This window comes from Prionailurus bengalensis, chromosome E4, assembly GCF_016509475.1.
Source record: "Prionailurus bengalensis isolate Pbe53 chromosome E4, Fcat_Pben_1.1_paternal_pri, whole genome shotgun sequence".
Lineage (NCBI taxonomy): Eukaryota > Metazoa > Chordata > Mammalia > Carnivora > Felidae > Prionailurus > Prionailurus bengalensis.
The window spans coordinates 62,418,883-62,436,695 of record NC_057360.1 but is presented as its reverse complement, the minus strand read 5'-3'; the positions used below and the strand labels follow the sequence as shown (position 1 = coordinate 62,436,695).

The 17,813-nt window shown below is 45.6% G+C and overlaps 1 protein-coding gene across 1 annotated transcript in view; it reads left to right on the top strand.

Moving 5' to 3' along the window:
* The first annotated feature begins 1,011 nt into the window (after positions 1-1,011).
* The window catches only part of DDR2 (discoidin domain receptor tyrosine kinase 2), a 156,809-nt gene continuing 140,007 nt past the window's right edge, over positions 1,012-17,813 (top strand). Inside the window, exon 1 of the mRNA XM_043567560.1 lies at positions 1,012-1,233. The gene's annotated coding sequence lies outside the window, so the exon portion shown is untranslated. The remainder of the gene's footprint in view (positions 1,234-17,813) is intronic.

The window sequence follows — 17,813 nt, the reverse complement described above, 5'->3', positions numbered from 1 at the left end:
AATGCAAGCAGAGAAGAGACAGTGATAGCACAGGCCCAGAGGAAGGGGGTCTCTTTAGGAGGAGGCCATCTCTCAAGGCTGGGTTAGGTGTTCATAACCTCTCTGTTGCCATCTACTGTCCTCCCCGGATGTCCTGACCTAGAGTCTCAGCTTGCCTTGCCTTCCCTGTACTCATGGAGAATCAGGACCCCTGGGACAGCCCAAGCCTGTGCTTGGTCAGGAATGATCCACGCTCTGAAGGGTTAAGGACAGGGGCCTTGATGGATGGGAGAAAAGTATCAGGGAAATGAGGAAGGTCTTTTTCCGTGTCCCCTACACTCCCCTTTCACATGGTCTCTGGCCACAGCCATGGATAGGAGGGAAAGAAAAGAGGAAAAAGGAAAAAAAAAAAAAAAAAAAAAAAAAACGCTTGTGTTTTCATTTAGCAGCATGAATCCAGGACAGCAATAGACCCACAGAAGCAACAACCAACTGGGAATTGAGTGGAAAAAAATAGGAATCCTAGAACTATGAACTGTCCAGTTTTTTTGGTGGGAGAGGGAATCGGGGGAGGGCTTAAATAAAATATTTTTGGGGGAGGGCTCAGCTCTGGGCTTTCATGGATAAAACACCAAAGATCAACTCCATGTGTGTGACCCAACTGTCCTGGAAACTTCAACTGGAAGAGAATCCAAAACTTAAGTTGTGCTTATAACTTCAGCCCAAGTAAGAAAAATGAGGTGGGGTGGGGGGGGACACAGGGTGGGGACCAAGTCTTAGGTGGTGGGGGAGGGCTTGGGGACGCATGCGGTGGGGACATGGCGGAAGGGAGCTGTGTCTTTAATTCTGTCCTATGGTTATACATATTTTTTCTTCTATGAATGGGTTTTGCTGTAAATTATAGCTTTGCCCGCAGTCCCTTGGGTCAAAAGACATAGTCTCTAAACAGAAAACAGCTCTGATTGGTGACTTTCCTTTTTCCCTCCCCAACCCCCTTCCTAATTGAAACCAAATGTGCAATATATTGGATGCTGGGATCCCTGGCGCTCTCCCAGGAATCCTCAGAATGTGAGGTTTCTCTCAAAGCATCTTGCATCAGCCTGTGGACGTATGCCTGCCACCGGGCTCCTTCGCCGGCAAAGTGGAAAAAGAAGAGTTTCACAACAGATTCGTTTTTGGGGGGGGCTGGGGGAACGTGGTGGATTATAACTCTGTTTTCTTCTTTCCAAATCTGTGTGCTCCTCCTGGACGAACGTAAGTTATGTCTTTTTGTTTTTCTTTCCTTTTTTCCCTTTTCTAAAAACGAAAGCTCAGAGTGTACTTCTGATGTCTCAGGAAAAGTTGTGAAAAGGAGGCAGGAGGGGGTTTCAAGCCAGGAGGGGAAGGGAGAGGAATAGAGCACCGTAGACTGGAGAAATCCACGATCTCGCATTTTGGTGGTGGTGGGGTTCCTGGATTTATATTTACGGAGGGAAGAATAAGGAACACTAAACCAAAGACGACAGGAGCAAAAGGAAGGAATCCATAGAGCTGCAGGGTACAATAAACAGCATTAGCAGAGTTGAAATTGTTGGCAGGCAAGACAGGCCGATCGCAGAGCTGGTTCGGGCAGGGAGAAAGCGGAGCAGGGGAGCCAGGTTTTAGGCATTTCGTGGTGGACTTGAGAGTCCCGAGCCTTGGAGAGGGCAGCTTTTTGTACTTTCGTTTTCTCAGCAGCACTGTTGACTTCATCGTGAGAAGGGCCACTTGGGCAGAGGGGCGTCTTCAGGGCGAAGTTTGGGGTGGCCGGGAGGGGGGCCTGCACGCAGAAGACACTTTTCACCCCACCTGGCTGGCCTGGGGTGCCTTTCCCTTTGTTATCAAATGACTTGGGACTGTTTGCAGCTGGGACCTCTGTGTCCTGGCCGAGGTTCCAGAGTCCCATCCGGGGAGAAAGAGAATTTTTCCAAGTGGCTGAAACTCTCCTGCCAGCAGTTTGAGGCGGGAGCTCTCACCGTTCAAGCCAGTGGGGGGGGGGGGGGGGGGGCGGGGGGCAGCACCATCTTGCCTACCGTTTTCTGCACCCTTTCCCTTGAGGAGCACGGAGTCGGAGCTCTGGAAAGAGCCTTGGAGATCCACCCGGCCCCTCATCTCACAGATGTCGGAAATGGTAGCAAGGAACTGACATGTTCAGGGACGTAGGGCTTGTGGTGGTGGGGCTCCAGCGGTGGGGCTGAAAATTAAGTCGGGGCTTTCTTTGCTGCCGATCTCTGGCTCCTTCCGCCACCTACCTCTGCTTTCTTCTTCATTTCATGGCTGAGATGATGGAGGCACTTTAATGAACAAGTCCCCACAAGGACCCTAGTTACCAGATGGGAGGATGCTAACGGTGGTTCATCCGCTCGTGGTGTCTGTGCTTGTACGGTTGCCCCTTGAACAACAAGGGTCGGGGCATTGACCCCCCCCCCCGCGCATTGAAAACTCACGTATAACTTTGGGCTCCCCCCAAAACTTAACTACGAATAGCCTACTGTTGGCCAGAAGCCTTACCCGTAACAGTCGATCAGCACATACTGTGTATGTTATACGTACGTATATGTGTATATATTATGTACTGTCTTCATGCAATAAAGCAAGCGAGAGGAAAGAAACTCTTATTGAGAAAACCATAAGGAAGAGAAAATACATGAGCAGTACTGTACTGTATTTATTGAAAAAAGTCTGTGTAAGCAGATCTGTGCGGCTCGAATCCGTGTTTTTCGAGGGTCAACTCTATTTGGTGTGTGTGTGCGTGGAAAATAAAGACGCTAACGCTGAGGGTTGACTGTGCACCACACTCCATGTTCAGAGCTTTCTATGCAATATTTGATGGATTTTCAGAGTTCTGTACGACATGGTTCCTATTTTATAGGTAAGGCTATGAGGGCTTAGCAACGTGGAGGGAGTTGCTCAAAGAAATGCAGCAAATGAGTTTGAAAGTCATGTAGGTCTGACTCTAAAACCTGTGCTTTTTTAAAAACATCACTTGCATTTTGTTTTTTTATGTTTTTAAGTTCATTTTATGAAAAAGAGCGCACAAGGAAGGGCGGGGCAGAGAGAGAGAGAGAGAGAGAGAAAGAGAGAGAGAATCCCAAGCAGGTTCCGCACCACCAGGATAGAGCCCGACACGGGGCTCGAGCCCACGAACTGCAAGATCATGACCTGAGCCTGAAATCAAGAGTCGGAGGCTTAACCGACTGAGCCACTCAGGTGCCCCAACATTTTATTTTCTTTTAATTGAGGTTGTAATGGCTGGATGTTTGTATGCATTAGGAAGTGAACCACAGTCAGTCCAGCTGCCATCTGTCTCCTCACTGGGTGACCCCAAACTGTTTTCTTGGGATAGGAACTAAAATCCAAGTCCCTAGGCTGTAGTGCACCCCTTACCCCTCCACACATAGAGTTAGTTACTTTTGGAGGTGAAGTCTCCATTTCCTTCTGTGACTGAGAGTGAAAGTGCCGGGCTGCGGGGACAGTACGGATCCTCTCCTGAGGCCATTTCTGTGCACGTGGATGAGTATTTATCTGGACACGGGAAGGGGGCTGCAAGTGGGCATCTTTGATGGGCTAATTTCTGTGCGCTTGGTAAATACTTACCCTTGTTATGCAAGGAGCCTGGGATTTAGAGTCAGAAGAACCAAGTTCAGGTTCTGGCTCTCCTTTTTCCTTGGCGTCTGTACTTACTCCATGGGAATAACAGCCATACTTTTTGGCACCGTTGTTTGCAGAGCTATTGGACACGCGTGTGTTCGGAAGGCTATGAAGGGCTTGACCATACCCGTTCTTCTAATGATAATCGTTATCAACACTGGAACCCAGTGTGAGGCAGTCCCTGTGCTGTTGTGGCAGCCAGTGCTGGGGCCAGCAGGAGGGTGGCTGTATGTGGCCGTGTAACTCTGCAAGGAAGGCCTCAGTCCTTAGCGTCCATCTCTTCTGGGTGGAAGCAATCCCTCCAGGTTTTCTAGCTGGAACTCCCCTCTGGCGGCCCGGCCTGGCCATGACTCCTCACCCAAAGAAGGCAGTGGGGGCGGAAGGACACCATGTTGTTCAAGCATCCCCTGCTTCTGTCTGCACTGCCTCTGAACACGAGGGGTGTAGTCAGGATCAGTCCATTGGTTTCTCCTCAGAGGAGATCAGCTTTGGAGGAACTTCGTATCTAGCTGAGGATAGATCCTTGGCCCAAGATTTTTTTGTCATTGGCACAGGCGCATCTCACCCTGTCTCTTACCTCATGTTCCCCCTTCTGTGCCTGGAGTCAGCAGGACTACAGCTGCTCCCGGGGGTGGGGCTGGAGGGCCAGCGGGGCCGTGGGGAGGCCCCTGCCTCTGCTTCTGGTTAAGGTCTGTTTGCTTTATAAACACCAAAGGTAAAGGAAGTGGGGAAGGCATTTTCAGAATCTTTTACCAAGAATCCTCAGATTGAAACTTCCAACGGTATCTGTGTCTGTGGCATAACAGAAAATATATGTATTGGTCTCTGCCCCTGGTTCTTGGCACAGAGCCCCTGAATCCTCATAGTTTCCTAAGTGATAAGAGCACTGGGGCATTTTTGTTCTAGTCCTTGGTCTCTGACTCTGTTTCCTGATGCAGAGCTCCTAAAATCCTTAGAATTTCTTGGGTGATGGGAATGTCCTTTTGTTCTAATGAGGTGACTCTTGGTGGGCTCCTGGATGGGGACTGGTCACCAGAAAGACTGAGCCATGATTAGAAACCTGGAATTTTCAGCCCCACCTGCTCTCCTCCAGGAAGGGGAGAGAAGCTGGAGAGTGACTTGGTGATCCATCATGCCTATCTGATGAAGCTTCCATGAGAACCCCCAAAGTATGTGGTTTGGGGAGCTTCCAGGAGGGTGAACACTGCCATGAACCGGGAGGGAGGCACACCCCAATCCCACAGGGACAGAGGCTCCTGTCCTCGGGACCCTCCCAGACCACCCCTATGTATCTCTCCTTCTGGCTGTTCTTCTGTATCTGTTGACATATCCTTCTTTATGTAATAAACTGGTGAATGTGTTTCCCTGAGTCCTGTGAGCTGTTCGATGAGCAGCTCAAATCTGAGGAGGGGGTTGTGGGGACCTCCGATTTGTAGCCACATCAGCTGGAAGTTGCAGACCTACTATTTGCAATTGATGTCTGCACTGGAGGAGGATAGTCTTGTGGGACTGAGCCCTCAACCTGTCGGGTCTGCTCCAACTTCAGGCACTTAGTGTCAGAATTTCTGGTTGTGGAAAATCCACAGAGCTGGTGTCAGAGATATTGGGAGTGCGTGAGGAGAGGAAACAATGTTTTTCCTAGACACTGTCTGAGCACAGAGTGGAAGCATCACCCAAAGGAGCCTCCTCACCCGCCACTCTCTTCTAGCTTGTTAAGTCACTGTCTTCTTCTCTTCTTTTTTTAAAATTTTTTTTAACATTTATTTATTTTTTGAGAGACAGAGAGAGTGTGAGTGGGGGAGAGGCAGGGAGACACCGAATCTGAAGCAGGCTCCAGGCTCTGAGCTGTCAGCACAGAGCCCGATGTGGGGCTCGAACTCCTGAACCATGAGATCATAACCTGAGCCAAAGTCAGAGGCTTAACCGTCATTGAGCCACCCAGGCACCCCTGTCTTCTACTCTTCTGATCGAGTCACTCCCCAGACTTTAAGTTGGATGAATGACCTATCACACATAAGGGATGTAGTTCAGACTTTTCCCTCTGATTGCATTTTTAATAGACATGCTAAAAAATTAGAGTGACCACCCCCTTTTGTTAATATCACGTCACTCTAAATTAGTGTTAATAACTCTCAGACATGCTTCCCAATGTCCCCTTTATATGATCCACCTTCAGGCACTTTACATTGCCCATGTCTCAAACATGCAACCCAAACACACGTCTCACTGGCATCCAGATAGCTCACCTCCATCTAAAGACGGACCTCCACAGACATGCTGAAGTCCTGTGCCACCTCACATAAATGGTGACCATCTGCAGTGCAGACACACTGGGTTCTTTATGCCCCTTCCCCTGTTGGAAGCCGTGCACCATATGAATCGACTCTCTCCCAGCAATGACGACTCAGTCCAGAAATGTGCCCAACATCCCCAGGCATCCGAGCGTCTCTGAATTCAGCAACCATCCACCGTGAGGGCTGTTCCCCAGTAAATTAGAAACCTCGGTGGAACTTAAGGACCTCCAGACCAATTACATCACAGTATCTGCAGTGGGGGTTGGGAACCAGTACTTTGAAGTGTTCCCCAAGTGATTTTATTGTGAACCTTTGCCGCTAAATGTCCATGTCTGTTGCCTCAGCCTCTCCTTAGCATGGATGAAGGGCGGGCAGGGGAGAGAAACCAGCCCGGCTACCTCCCCCTCTCCTGTTGTCCTGTAAAGAATTTCACTCTTAGTGCCTCTCTTCTCTGGTTGGCATACCTCCCTCCTCTAGTTGGCTTCTCTGAGCTTTGTGCAGACCTCCTCGTGATGGGCACGACCTCCCTTTTCCCCTTAAGTGGGAGCTTGTGCAGGCCGCAGACTCTTCCAGTGTGAAGTCGGCCAGACATGGGTTCTAATCCCAGCCTGCACTCACCTGCTCTGGGACCCGGGGTGACCTGCTCAACCCCCCTAAGTCCTGGTTTCCCACCCTGCGAAATCAGGTCTATAATCCCCAACTAACACGCATCACAAATGCCACCCCTGAGCACTCAGCGTGATGTTGCTCGTGTAGTTCATAGATGATGTCGATGCGGATGATTTTTATTATTAGTTCAGCGTTGCTGCTTGGTCCCCTTGTTGAAGCACAAAACATCAGCCCAGCTGTTTTCCCGCGGCCCGGTTCTTAGTGCAACAACATTCACCTGCCCAAGGCCACCTCTGCCGAGAATACCACCCAAAGTGCTCTCGCAGTGGAAAGGACACGGGCTTACATTCTGGCTCAGCCCCCACTTATTAACCATGTGACCTTGGATAAGATACCTAACCTCTTCGAATCTCCTTTTTCTCATCTCATAGGTTTGTTATGAGAAATGGGTGCCATTAGATATGCCGGGGGGCCAGCAAAAACCCTCACACATGGCAGATGTTTTGAATAAATAAATGCCCAGTAAATGGTGTCCCTCTCAGTTTTCTGAGGGAACCATTGATTCCTTATGGTCTAAAAGCCTACCACGTATGCACCCTGGGGATTAATATCTTGGGTTGATTCCTTTCATTTGAACGCTTTGACTAGATCATGGATGTGATTTGTTGGAAAACGGCCCTTTGGGATTTGAAAAGACAGTTATCATGTCAGGTCCTCCCCTCACCTCCTCCTTCCCCCACCGCATGCACCTTTACCCAACCTTTCCCTTATTACCTGAGACACACTTGCACCTACTACCCTCTCTTCATGGGGAACTGATCACAAGAGTGGATTACTTGGCTTGGGGTCTGCACAACACCAGGAGAAAAAGGATTGGCAATTTGGGGCAGGTAGGGAAGAAGGGATCATAGAGGTTGTACGTTGGGCAGGCTAATCGCACCACAATGGCAAGACTTAGGGTCCATTACAACGAAAAGACAGCCCCATTATGATGAGAAGTATGAGTGACAATTACTACTGCTGTTGTAACTGAACGTAAAATGCATTCAGGAAAGGGAGACCTGAGTTAATAAAAGAGAAATTCAAGTTTTGCGCTTTTGTATAAGTCCTCCAATATCAGACTGGTCCCACCAAAGCCTCCAAGCTGGAGGACGGGGGGCAAACTGGACTTGCCTTGTTCGCATTCACCTGTTTTTCTGTCCTCCTCCTCACTCCCAAGTCCCTACCTCCCTTCCCCATCATGCTACACTTCTCTGGAGTTTCCATCTGTTTATCTCTGGTTGTTCTGGGTTCCATTTTATTTGGTTTTATCCCATTCAGCAAGCATTTATTCACTGCCTGTTAGTGTAAGACACTCTGTTTAAAATTTTTAAGTAACCGTAGCTTAATAAAGGAATTAAGATGTCCAGTCGTCTCTCCAGGAACATTCACCAGAACACCCATCACCTAATGGCTAAAGTGATGGTCTCCCTAAACTTTCTCTGTCTCTTTTCATCTCTCTTGCATACATTTGAATTTGTTATGACAGAGCCAGTGTTATTCAGACATGACTTGGTTGAAAATAATTCTCTTCTTATTTTGATTTCCTTTCTCATTTTTGCTTTCCTTTCTGTTTAACGTGGAACTCTTTGATGTTTCCAAGTTGCTGTGATTCTCCAAGCAATGGCGAATCCCAGCATTTGGTAGGGTATATACATTTTAGCTGGAATCTCACCTTGGCCTCCCGGCGCTGAGAAAGGTCGGGTCTGGCCCAGCGCAAGTATCACTGAGGCCTGGAGATGCGCTGAAAAGGCAAAGGGCTTAGACTCAATCCGAAGCCCCTGGGTTCAGCTGGGATTCTCTGGGACCCTGGGCATGGTCTGCAGTGGCTCCCTTGGGGGAGGGATTGTGTTTTGTGCCTAGAGAGATACCAAAGAAGTGTTGGAGGAAGTGACCTACTGCTCAGAGGTTAATGCCACCTGCTCCGTGGTGTGGGGGCCAGAGGGGAGGGTGTGTGAAGCATAGAGCCTCGTGTGCAAAAGGCAGTGAGGGAAAAGAACGCGTGGTAAGGTGTTGGTCCCAGCGCATCATTTTCAAGATTTTTAACCTCAGACAAGTCTCTTATCCTCGTTGGGCCTCAGTGTCCTCATGCCGTGCCTATGAAGTTGGTAGGTAGGTTGTGTGCCCTTTCGGACATGTTTCACAGGAGCCAATCCAGCACAATTCACCATACACAAGATTGTCTTTAGGGTCTTATGGGCTTAGGCAGCCACAAATGCATTGAGCTGGGAGATGGATTAAAAAGAAGGATGAGTAATCTAGTTTTTTTTTTTTTCATTTCTTTCTTTTAAAATTTTGAACGCCGTAGGAGTTCAGAAAAATCAAACAGTTAAAGGCTTGGTGAACTCTCATGTCCAAGAGAAGTAGTTTCTCCCTGATTTCATGTCTTTACACCAATAGTGCTGGTTTAAAAAAAATCAAAATTTTTAATCCATTATGGATATTATAGCATTCTGGAAAGCTCTGTCATAACTTTGTTTTTTCTGAATTCATTTATTTATTTCTTAGCCAATAATTATCGTGTGCTCGCTCTCTGTCAGGTGCTTCTCTGGGTGTTAGTGATCAAGAAGACTAGGGACGCCTGGATGGCTCCGTCGGTTGAGCGTCCGGCTTTGGCTCAGGTGTGATCTCGCGGTTCGTGGGTTTGAGCCCCAGGTCAGGCTCTGTGCTGACAGTTCGGAGCCTGGAGCCTGCTTCAGATTCTGTGTCTCCCTCTCTCTCTGCTCCTCCCCTACTTGTGCTCTCTCTCTCTCTCTCTCTCAAAAATAAGTAAACATTAAAAAAATTAAAAAAAAAAGACCAACAAGATGATGGATGTTTATGATCACTCATTACTTTATTATTTTTTAATGTTTATTCATTTTTAAGAGAGAGAGAGAGAGAAAGAGAGACAGAATGTGAGCAGGGGAGGGGCAGAGAGGGAGGGAGACACAGAATCCAAAGCAGGCTCCAGGCTCGGAACTGGCAGCACAGAGCCCGACGTGGGACTCGAACCCACAAACTGCAAGATCATGACCTGAGCCAACGTCGGACGCTTAACTGCCTGGACCATTCATTCATTACTTTAGATAATCACTACTTTACATTCTGGGGACAGACAAAGTTCAGTTTGGAAAATTGGTATCCAGGATTGGGTTAATAAGATTTTACTTTTTAATTTTTTAATGTATATTTCTTTTTGAGAGAGAGGGGGAGAGAGAGAGAGAGAGAGCGCATAAGTGGGCGAGGGGTAGAGGGAGGAGGGACAGGATGTGAAGCAGGTTCTGTGTGACAGCGGCGAGCCTGATGTGGGGCTCGAACTCAGGAACCGTGAGATCATGATCTGAGTTGAAGTTGGACACTCAGCTGACTGAGCCAGCCAGGTGCCCCCAGACTTTGCTTTTTAAATTTGAACCGTAATTCAAAAATAGTGTCCTTGACAGTGATTGTCAGCAGAGCCGGATGTTATACAAAAAAATAAGATCCAAAGTTTAATATTTTATTCTTCATAATTTATTTTTTTAAAAATTAATAGACCTTATGTTCTAGAGCAGCTTTAGCTTCACAGAAAACTGAGAAGAAAGCCCAGAGTTCCCACACACTCGCTTTCCTTTTGTACACAGTTTCCCTATTAACATCCTGTATTATTATTACGTTTCTTTTTTGTTTTTTTTTAGAGAGAGGGTTCAAGTGAGTGAGGGGCAGAGAGAGAGAGGGAGAGAGAGACAGAGAGGCAGGGCTCACACCTGATGCAGGACTCAAACTCACAAACTGTGAGATCATGACCTGAGCCAAAGTCAGATACTTAACTGACTGAGTCATCCAGGTGCCTTATTACATTTCCTTTTTCTTTTAAAAAAATTTTTAAGTTTATTTATTTTTCACAGAGAGAAAGAGAGAGACAGAGACAGAGACAGAGACAGAGCACAAGTGGGGGAGGGGCAGAGAGAGAGGGAGACACAGAATCCGAAGCAGGCTCCAGGCTCTGAGCCATCAGCACAGAGCCCGATGGAAGGCTCGAACTCATGGACTGCAAGATCATGGCCTGAGCTGAAGTCAGATGCTCAACCGACTGAGCCACGCACGTGCCCCTACATTTCTTTTTTTAATCAGTTACTCACTACGTATTTATTAAACATCCGTTGTATGTTCCACACCAGTTATTATGGGGGTAGAAATGAATAAATTATATTGACGCTCCTCAAATTGTTTATAATGTTGCATATGTACAATTTGGAGGCTCTTGTTCATTAAAAATTTTTTCTTGTGCACTTGGTGCCTGCCTGATTCAGGGTTAAGTTTTAGTACAGTGCCTGGACATAGCAGACATTCAGTGAATAGCTGTCGAATATATGAAAAACGAGAACGAAAGATCCAGAAGTAGAAGACATAATCACTGTCCTTAAGAACTTGGGAAACAGCTGACACATATGACAGGGACTAGATAACGTTTCAAAAGTAGAGAAAATAGTATTGGATCTCAGTAAAGGACACATTGGTATAGGCAAATAAGGCATAAAGCAATCAGTGACCATCCCAGCTTCTTTACTGGGATTGTATTCCTCACCTTCTGGTCACCATTGTCTTTGGTGCCATGGTCTTCACCTTATTGTCATAATTCTGGCCACCATTATGTGTCTGAATACCAAACACTAAAAAGCAAACTTCCACATCCCCACAGTAAGGCCAGAGAAGTGTGTGTATGTGTGTGATTGTAGTAGGTTTAAAGTGCCCCTACCCCAATACATGCCCATTCCTTTGCTCACCAGGAGCAAAAGGACTTAGGCCGGGTAAAAGGGCACCACCTTAACCCTCACGGGGGCTGTGCAGCCAGGGCATCTCGCAGGACTGTAACTTCCCAGGGGCACACAAAGCTTAAGAGGAGTGGTGAAGGGTCCCAGGCTGCTGGCACTTGGCCTTGAGGACGGGGCCTCTTGAGACCCGGGGAACAAGCTGATCCGAAGAAGAGAGCAGCGCGGGACAAATTCACTCAAGAGTCGTTAATTGTTCCTGGGACAGAGGTAGTTCTAATTTTTAGAATGGTTACATTATGTAGAGTTTTAAAATGGAGATAATAATGATAAGATGATATCACAGGAAATCAAAAACGAAATCCTATTCCTAATAAAAATCCCAGTAAGTTATTTTTCAGATACTGACAAAATGATTCCAAAGTTTATATGGAGAGGCGGGAGACACTGAACAGCCCATCCAATATTGAAGAAGAAGGACAAAGGCTTACTCCAAAGTCACAGACAGTGTGGTGTTGGTGCAGGTGTAGACAAATAGGCCAATGGGACCGGGTAGAGAGCCCAGACTAATACAGTCAACAGATCTTTGACAAAGCAGCAAAGGTGATACGATGGAGAAAAGACAGTCTTTTCAATAAATGGTGCTGGGACAACTGGACATCCTTGTGCAACAAGAAAACAAATAAATCAAGACACAGAGCCTTCAGAACAATAACCCAGAAGAAAGTCTAGGTGTCCTCAGGTGACCTCAGGTATAGCAATGACTTGTTAGACACAACACTAGGGATATGATACTTTCTTTTTTTTTTTTTTAATTTAATTTTTTAATTTAATTCAAGGTAGTTAACGTGCAGTGTTATATTAGTTTCAGGTGTGCCATATAGTGATTCAACAATTGTATACGTCACCTGGTGCTCCTCACAACAAATTCACTCCTTAATCCCCATCACCTGTTAAAGACCTGATTCTTGAAAGAATCGATAAGCTAGGCTTCATCAAAATGAGAACCCCCTGCTCTTTGAAAGGCAATGTCAAGACAATGAGGATACAAGCCACAGACCGGCAGAAACTATGGGCAAAAACTCAGTTGATAGAGGATGGTTATCCAAAATGTGCCAAGACCTCTTAAAATTCAATGATAAGAAAAGGAACAGTCTGATTAAAAAGTGGGCCAAAGACCTGAACAGACTTCCCCCCAAGGAAGAACACACATAGCAAGTAAGCAGATGAAAAGATGTTCAACATGATACGTCATTAGAAGACCTCACATGAAAATCGCAGTGCTTTACCACTGCATACCGGTTAGAATGGCCAGAATCCAGAACACCTACATCACCAAATGCTGGTGTGGAGCCACAAGAACTCTCACTCGCTGCTGGTGGGAATGCAAAATGGTGCCGCCAGTTTGGAAGATAGTTTGGTAGGTGTTTTTTTGTTTTATGTTTTTTTGTTTTTTAATACAACTAAACATGCACTTACCCTATGATTAAAAACTCATGCTCCTTAATGCCCAAATGAATTGAAAACATATGTTCATCCAGAAGCTTGCCTCAGGTATTGGCGATGTTTATAGCAGCTTTGTTTGTAATTGCCAAATGCATAACCTGAACAGATAAACTGTGGCACACCCAGTGGAATATTATGCTGCGGTAAAAAGACGTTAGCTATCAGGCCCTGAGAAGACTGAATGCCTATTACTAAGTGAAAGACGGCTGATCTGAAAAGGTTGCAGTCTGCAACTCTGACATTCTGGAAAGGAGCAGAAGTCTGGAGACAGCAGCAAGATTGGTGTTTGCTGGGCGTTAGTGGGAAGGGAGAGATGAATACACCGAGCACAGGATTTTTAAGGCACTGAAACTATTCTGCACGATACCAAATGGTAAACACGTGTCATTATAACTTCATCCGAATGTACCACCCCAAGAGCGAACCCTAATGTGAACGCTGGACTTTGGGTGAGAGTGAGACATCAGTGTAAGCACGCTGATTGTAAGAGATGTACCACTGTGCTGTAGGATGTTGACGCGGCGGAGGTTTGGTGTGTGGTTGGGGGCCCAGGGTGGTTGATACAGGAGAACACTCTATTTCTTCTGCTCAGTTTTTCCGTGAACTGAAAACTGTTCTAAAGTCCCAAATCCCAAATTCCCAGCACTCTGATTTCCTCCTGGCTACTTTCTTATTTGAAGACAGACCTTTTTTTTTATAGTTATAATGATGAACATTTCTATTTAAAAGCTATTAATTGTATTTTTCAGATAACTATTGCTATTGCATCATAACTTCAATAATATCTTATTTAATAAAGATAATGGAGGCAAAACCCTTGCTATCAATGGTTGAAACTATTGATAAAGACTAATGGGTTAATATCAGGTATTTGGGAAATCTGTTTGCCACATCATGCAAATTGTAATAGCTATCACCTTAAATAACAGTCATATGGCTTTTGTTTGTTTTTCTGGTCATTTGTTTAAAAAAATTTTTTTAATGTTTATTTATTTTTGAGACAGAGAGAAACATAGCATGAACGGGGGAGTGAGGTCAGAGAGAGGGAGACACAGAATCTGAAGCAGGCTCCAGGCTCCGAGCTGTCAGCACAGGGTCCCACGCGGGGCTCGAACTCACGGACTGTGAGATCATGACCTGAGCTGAAGTCGGAGGCTCAACCGACTGAGCCACCTAGGCGCCCGGTCATTTGTTTTAATTAACGCAACATATAAATATTCTCACTTAAAATCATAGTATGGTAGAAGGAATGGAATAGGCCAGGTTAAAAGAGTAAGCTTCTTATTTTTACGTTTTTATTTAAAGTCCAGTTAGTTAACATACAGTGTAATACCTGTTTTGGGTGGCAGTATAGTGACTGAACACTTCTATACATCACCCAGTGCTCATCACGCCAAGTGCCCTCCTTCATCCCCGTTACCTATTTCACCTACCCCCCACCTACCTCTCTTCTGGTAACCATCAGTTTGTTTTCGATAGTTGAGTCTGTTTCTGGGTTTCTCTCTCTCTTTCTCTATCTTTTCCCTTGGCTCATTTGTGTTGTTTCTCAAATTCTACATAGGAGTGAAATCATGTGGTATTTGTCTTTCTCTGACTGGCTTATTTCACTTAGCATAATACGTTCTAGTTCCATCCATGTTGTTGCAAAGGGCAAGATTTCATTCTTTTTTATAGCTGAGTAATATTCCACTGAATATATATACCACATCTTCTTTATCCATTAATCAATTGATGGAGACTTGGGCTGTTTCCATAGTCTGGCTATTGCTGCTATCAACATTGGGGTGCATGTATCCCTTTGAATCAGCATTTTTGTATTCTTTGGGTAAATACTTAGAAGTGCAATTGCTGGATCATAGGGCAGTTCTATTTTTTAACTTAAAAAAATGTTTATTTTTGAGACAGAGAGAGAGAGAGAGAGAGAGAGAGAGAGAGAGAGAGAGAGAGTGTGAGCAGGGGAGGGGCAGAGAGAGAGGGAGACGCAGAATCCGAAGCAGGCTCCAGGCTCTGAGCTGTAAGTACGGAGCCTGATGCGGGGCTCGAACTCACGAACCATGAAATCATGGCCTGAGCTGAAGTCAGATGCTTAACTGACTGAGCCACCCAGGCGCCCCTTTTCAACTTTTTGAGCAACCTCCATATTGTTCTTCAAAGCGGCTGTACCAGATTGCACTCCCACCGATAGTGCCAGAGGGCTCCCCTTTCTCCACATCCTTGTCAAAACCTGTTGTGTCTTGTGTTGGTGACTTGAGCTATTCTGACAGGTGTGAGCTGGTATCTCACTGTGGTTTTGCTTTGTATTTTCCTGATGATGAGTGATGTGGAGCATCTTTTCATGTGTCTGTTGGCCATCTGGATGTCTTCTTTGGAGAAATGTCTATTTATGTCTTCTGTCCATTTTTTAATTGGATTATTCATTTTTGGGGATGTTGAGTTTTTAATTTTAATTTTGCCACCTGTTAGCGGTTCAATTTTGTGCAAGTCTTTTTTAAACCTGTCCGCATTTCAGTTTTCTCATCTATACAGGGCAATATAAATTTTCTATATCTTCTAGTCCAATTAATGTTAGTCACGGTCCATGTCAGCACGCACACCATTTTCACTTTTATGGCTAAGTCTTCAATCGCTACAGTGTCCACTGAAGTTTTCACCCCATCCCATGTACTCTGAATATCTTCGTCTGTCCTCTTATGTTAGCTAAATGCCACCGTCTCTAAAGGCCAGCCTGAGTTTCAGATCCTCTGGCCACCTCAGATCTTACTTCTTGGAATCCCTGGTGTTTTGGGTCATAATCACCTCGTCTAGCAAGGAACATGTCTTAGGTGATCTCTATAACTCACTGTGTAGCCTAACCCATTAGTGTTTGCTGACCTGTCAATATATATTCTATTAAGGTCTTATTATATGCCTAGCACAGTGTTGTTTGTTGCTGAGAACATTCTCAGAGGGCTGTCATTGAAGCCTCATATACTATCGTCTTTGAGGACGTAAGGGAGTTCAATAAATTTCTCTTGCTTGGTTATTCTGTGAGATCAGGATGTCCAGAGAGGCAGGTGACCGAGAAATGGTGTAAGCACTGGGCTTGCTCTGAGGAGTACTGGCCTCAGTTCCTGCTTCTCATGAGCTGTGAACATTGAAGAAAGGAACTAATGTCTTCATGAATACAAATGAAGAGGAGTAAACTCACACGTGAACACTTGGTGGACTTTGGGTATGTAAACACACGCAGGGTTAATTTTTAAAAAGCAGAAAGTAGAGAATAGTTATTCCCAGAGACCGATGACTAGTCAATCTGGATATCAGGATATAACCCCAAACTTGGTTTGACGATGGGCAGAGCTGGTGTCTTTCTCCTGGTCACGCTTCTTCTCTCATGGCTTTGCTCAAACCTCTGAGACAAGAAGTCCTTACCTTTCACCCTCCTCTCCAACACTGAGTGTTCACTCTTCTCTGAGACCCCTCTCATGTAAGAAGAATCATAAAAAAAAAAACCCCCTCTCATTTGAACATTAAGTGTCATGTAAAAAGCGAATTAACTGTTGTTTAATATCATGTTTGGAGGTGAAAAAACTTTTAAACCTTTTGTTCAGTCATTCCTTGCCAAAGGGCTGTCAAGTTAGGATGTAAATTCTAGACTTACGTGGATCCCCCAAAGGACTGCGAAAAGTGACTTTCTAATCCTTTTGCTGTGTTTTTGATGGCAAACTTTGTTTTTGCAGGATAGGAGGTGACTGATGGTCTTACTATTATCTCTTCATGACTTTGCAATATTTACTTGCCTTCCTCATTTTTATGAGCAATGGTGCTAACTTTGGCCCCTCTCCTGGTTCCACAGGCACCCCACATCGTCCAGAAAAAGGTGGGGGGCGCTCTGCTGTGCTGTATGCTTAGTTGGAGGAAATTCCAGTTCTAGGATCCCGGGTCTCCCTACTTTAATTTTCTAATTGATCACATAGTTGCCAGCATTTATGAAACATATTCAATCAAAGACACCCCAAAAGTCTAATGTTATCCTATGAATGAGATGCAAAGACTTTGCACTCGCTGGTGATCCTATCACCCGGAGCTTCAGGCCTTGGGCAGAATGGTCTGGGAGACAGAAGGCACGCTGAAACAGGCCGAAGGTCTCATTTCCAGGCCTAACCTCCCAAGGAGTACGAATCCTGAAAGGGATTTCAGTGTTTAAGATATAAATCCTCATTTGAGTTGGGCAGGGCAAGGAAAAGTCTGGTGAAGTTCTTGGGCAGGTAAATAGAAAAAAAAAAAAAAAGAGTTCGACACATTACAAATGGCCCCATATTTGTTATCTGCAGACTGTATGGAACACACGAGTCCTGGTCTCAAGTGAGATGGTGCCTGTGAAAAGTCTAGATACACTTACGATGTTGCTTTGCACAAAGGTGATTAAGGCACGAGCAGGGGCATTTCCAGTTTCTTTTGGAAATAGGCTGATACTTGGTTTTCCAAGGAAGTACTGAAAAAATCACAAGTGAAAAAAAAAAAGAAACTTTACTGAATGTTCTTATACTTACTGTTACGTTATAGTGGTGTTTTTTCTTTTTTATAACTAAGTACTTGGTGGGGTGAGAGGGGGAGGGTGCCACAATACTTCCAGTGCTCAGAGCCTCTAAAGGTCTCGCTCCAGTGCTTGGTAGGAGCATAAATCATAATTGTCGTTGCCGACTCGTTCCCAAATTTATTCAGCCACAGTTCCTCGGGGCTGTTGGAGAAGTACTGTGATGCTATTCAGAAATACATTCAGGGGCGCCTGGGTGGCGCAGTCGGTTAAGCGTCCGACTTCAGCCAGGTCATGATCTCGTGGTCCGTGAGTTCAAGCCCCGCGTCGGGCTCTGGGCTGATGGCTCGGAGCCTGGAGCCTGTTTCCGATTCTGTGTCTCCCTCCCTCTCTGCCCCTCCCCCGTTCATGCTCTGTCTCTCTCTGTCCCAAAAATAAGTAAAAAAAACGTTGAGAAGAAATACATTCAAA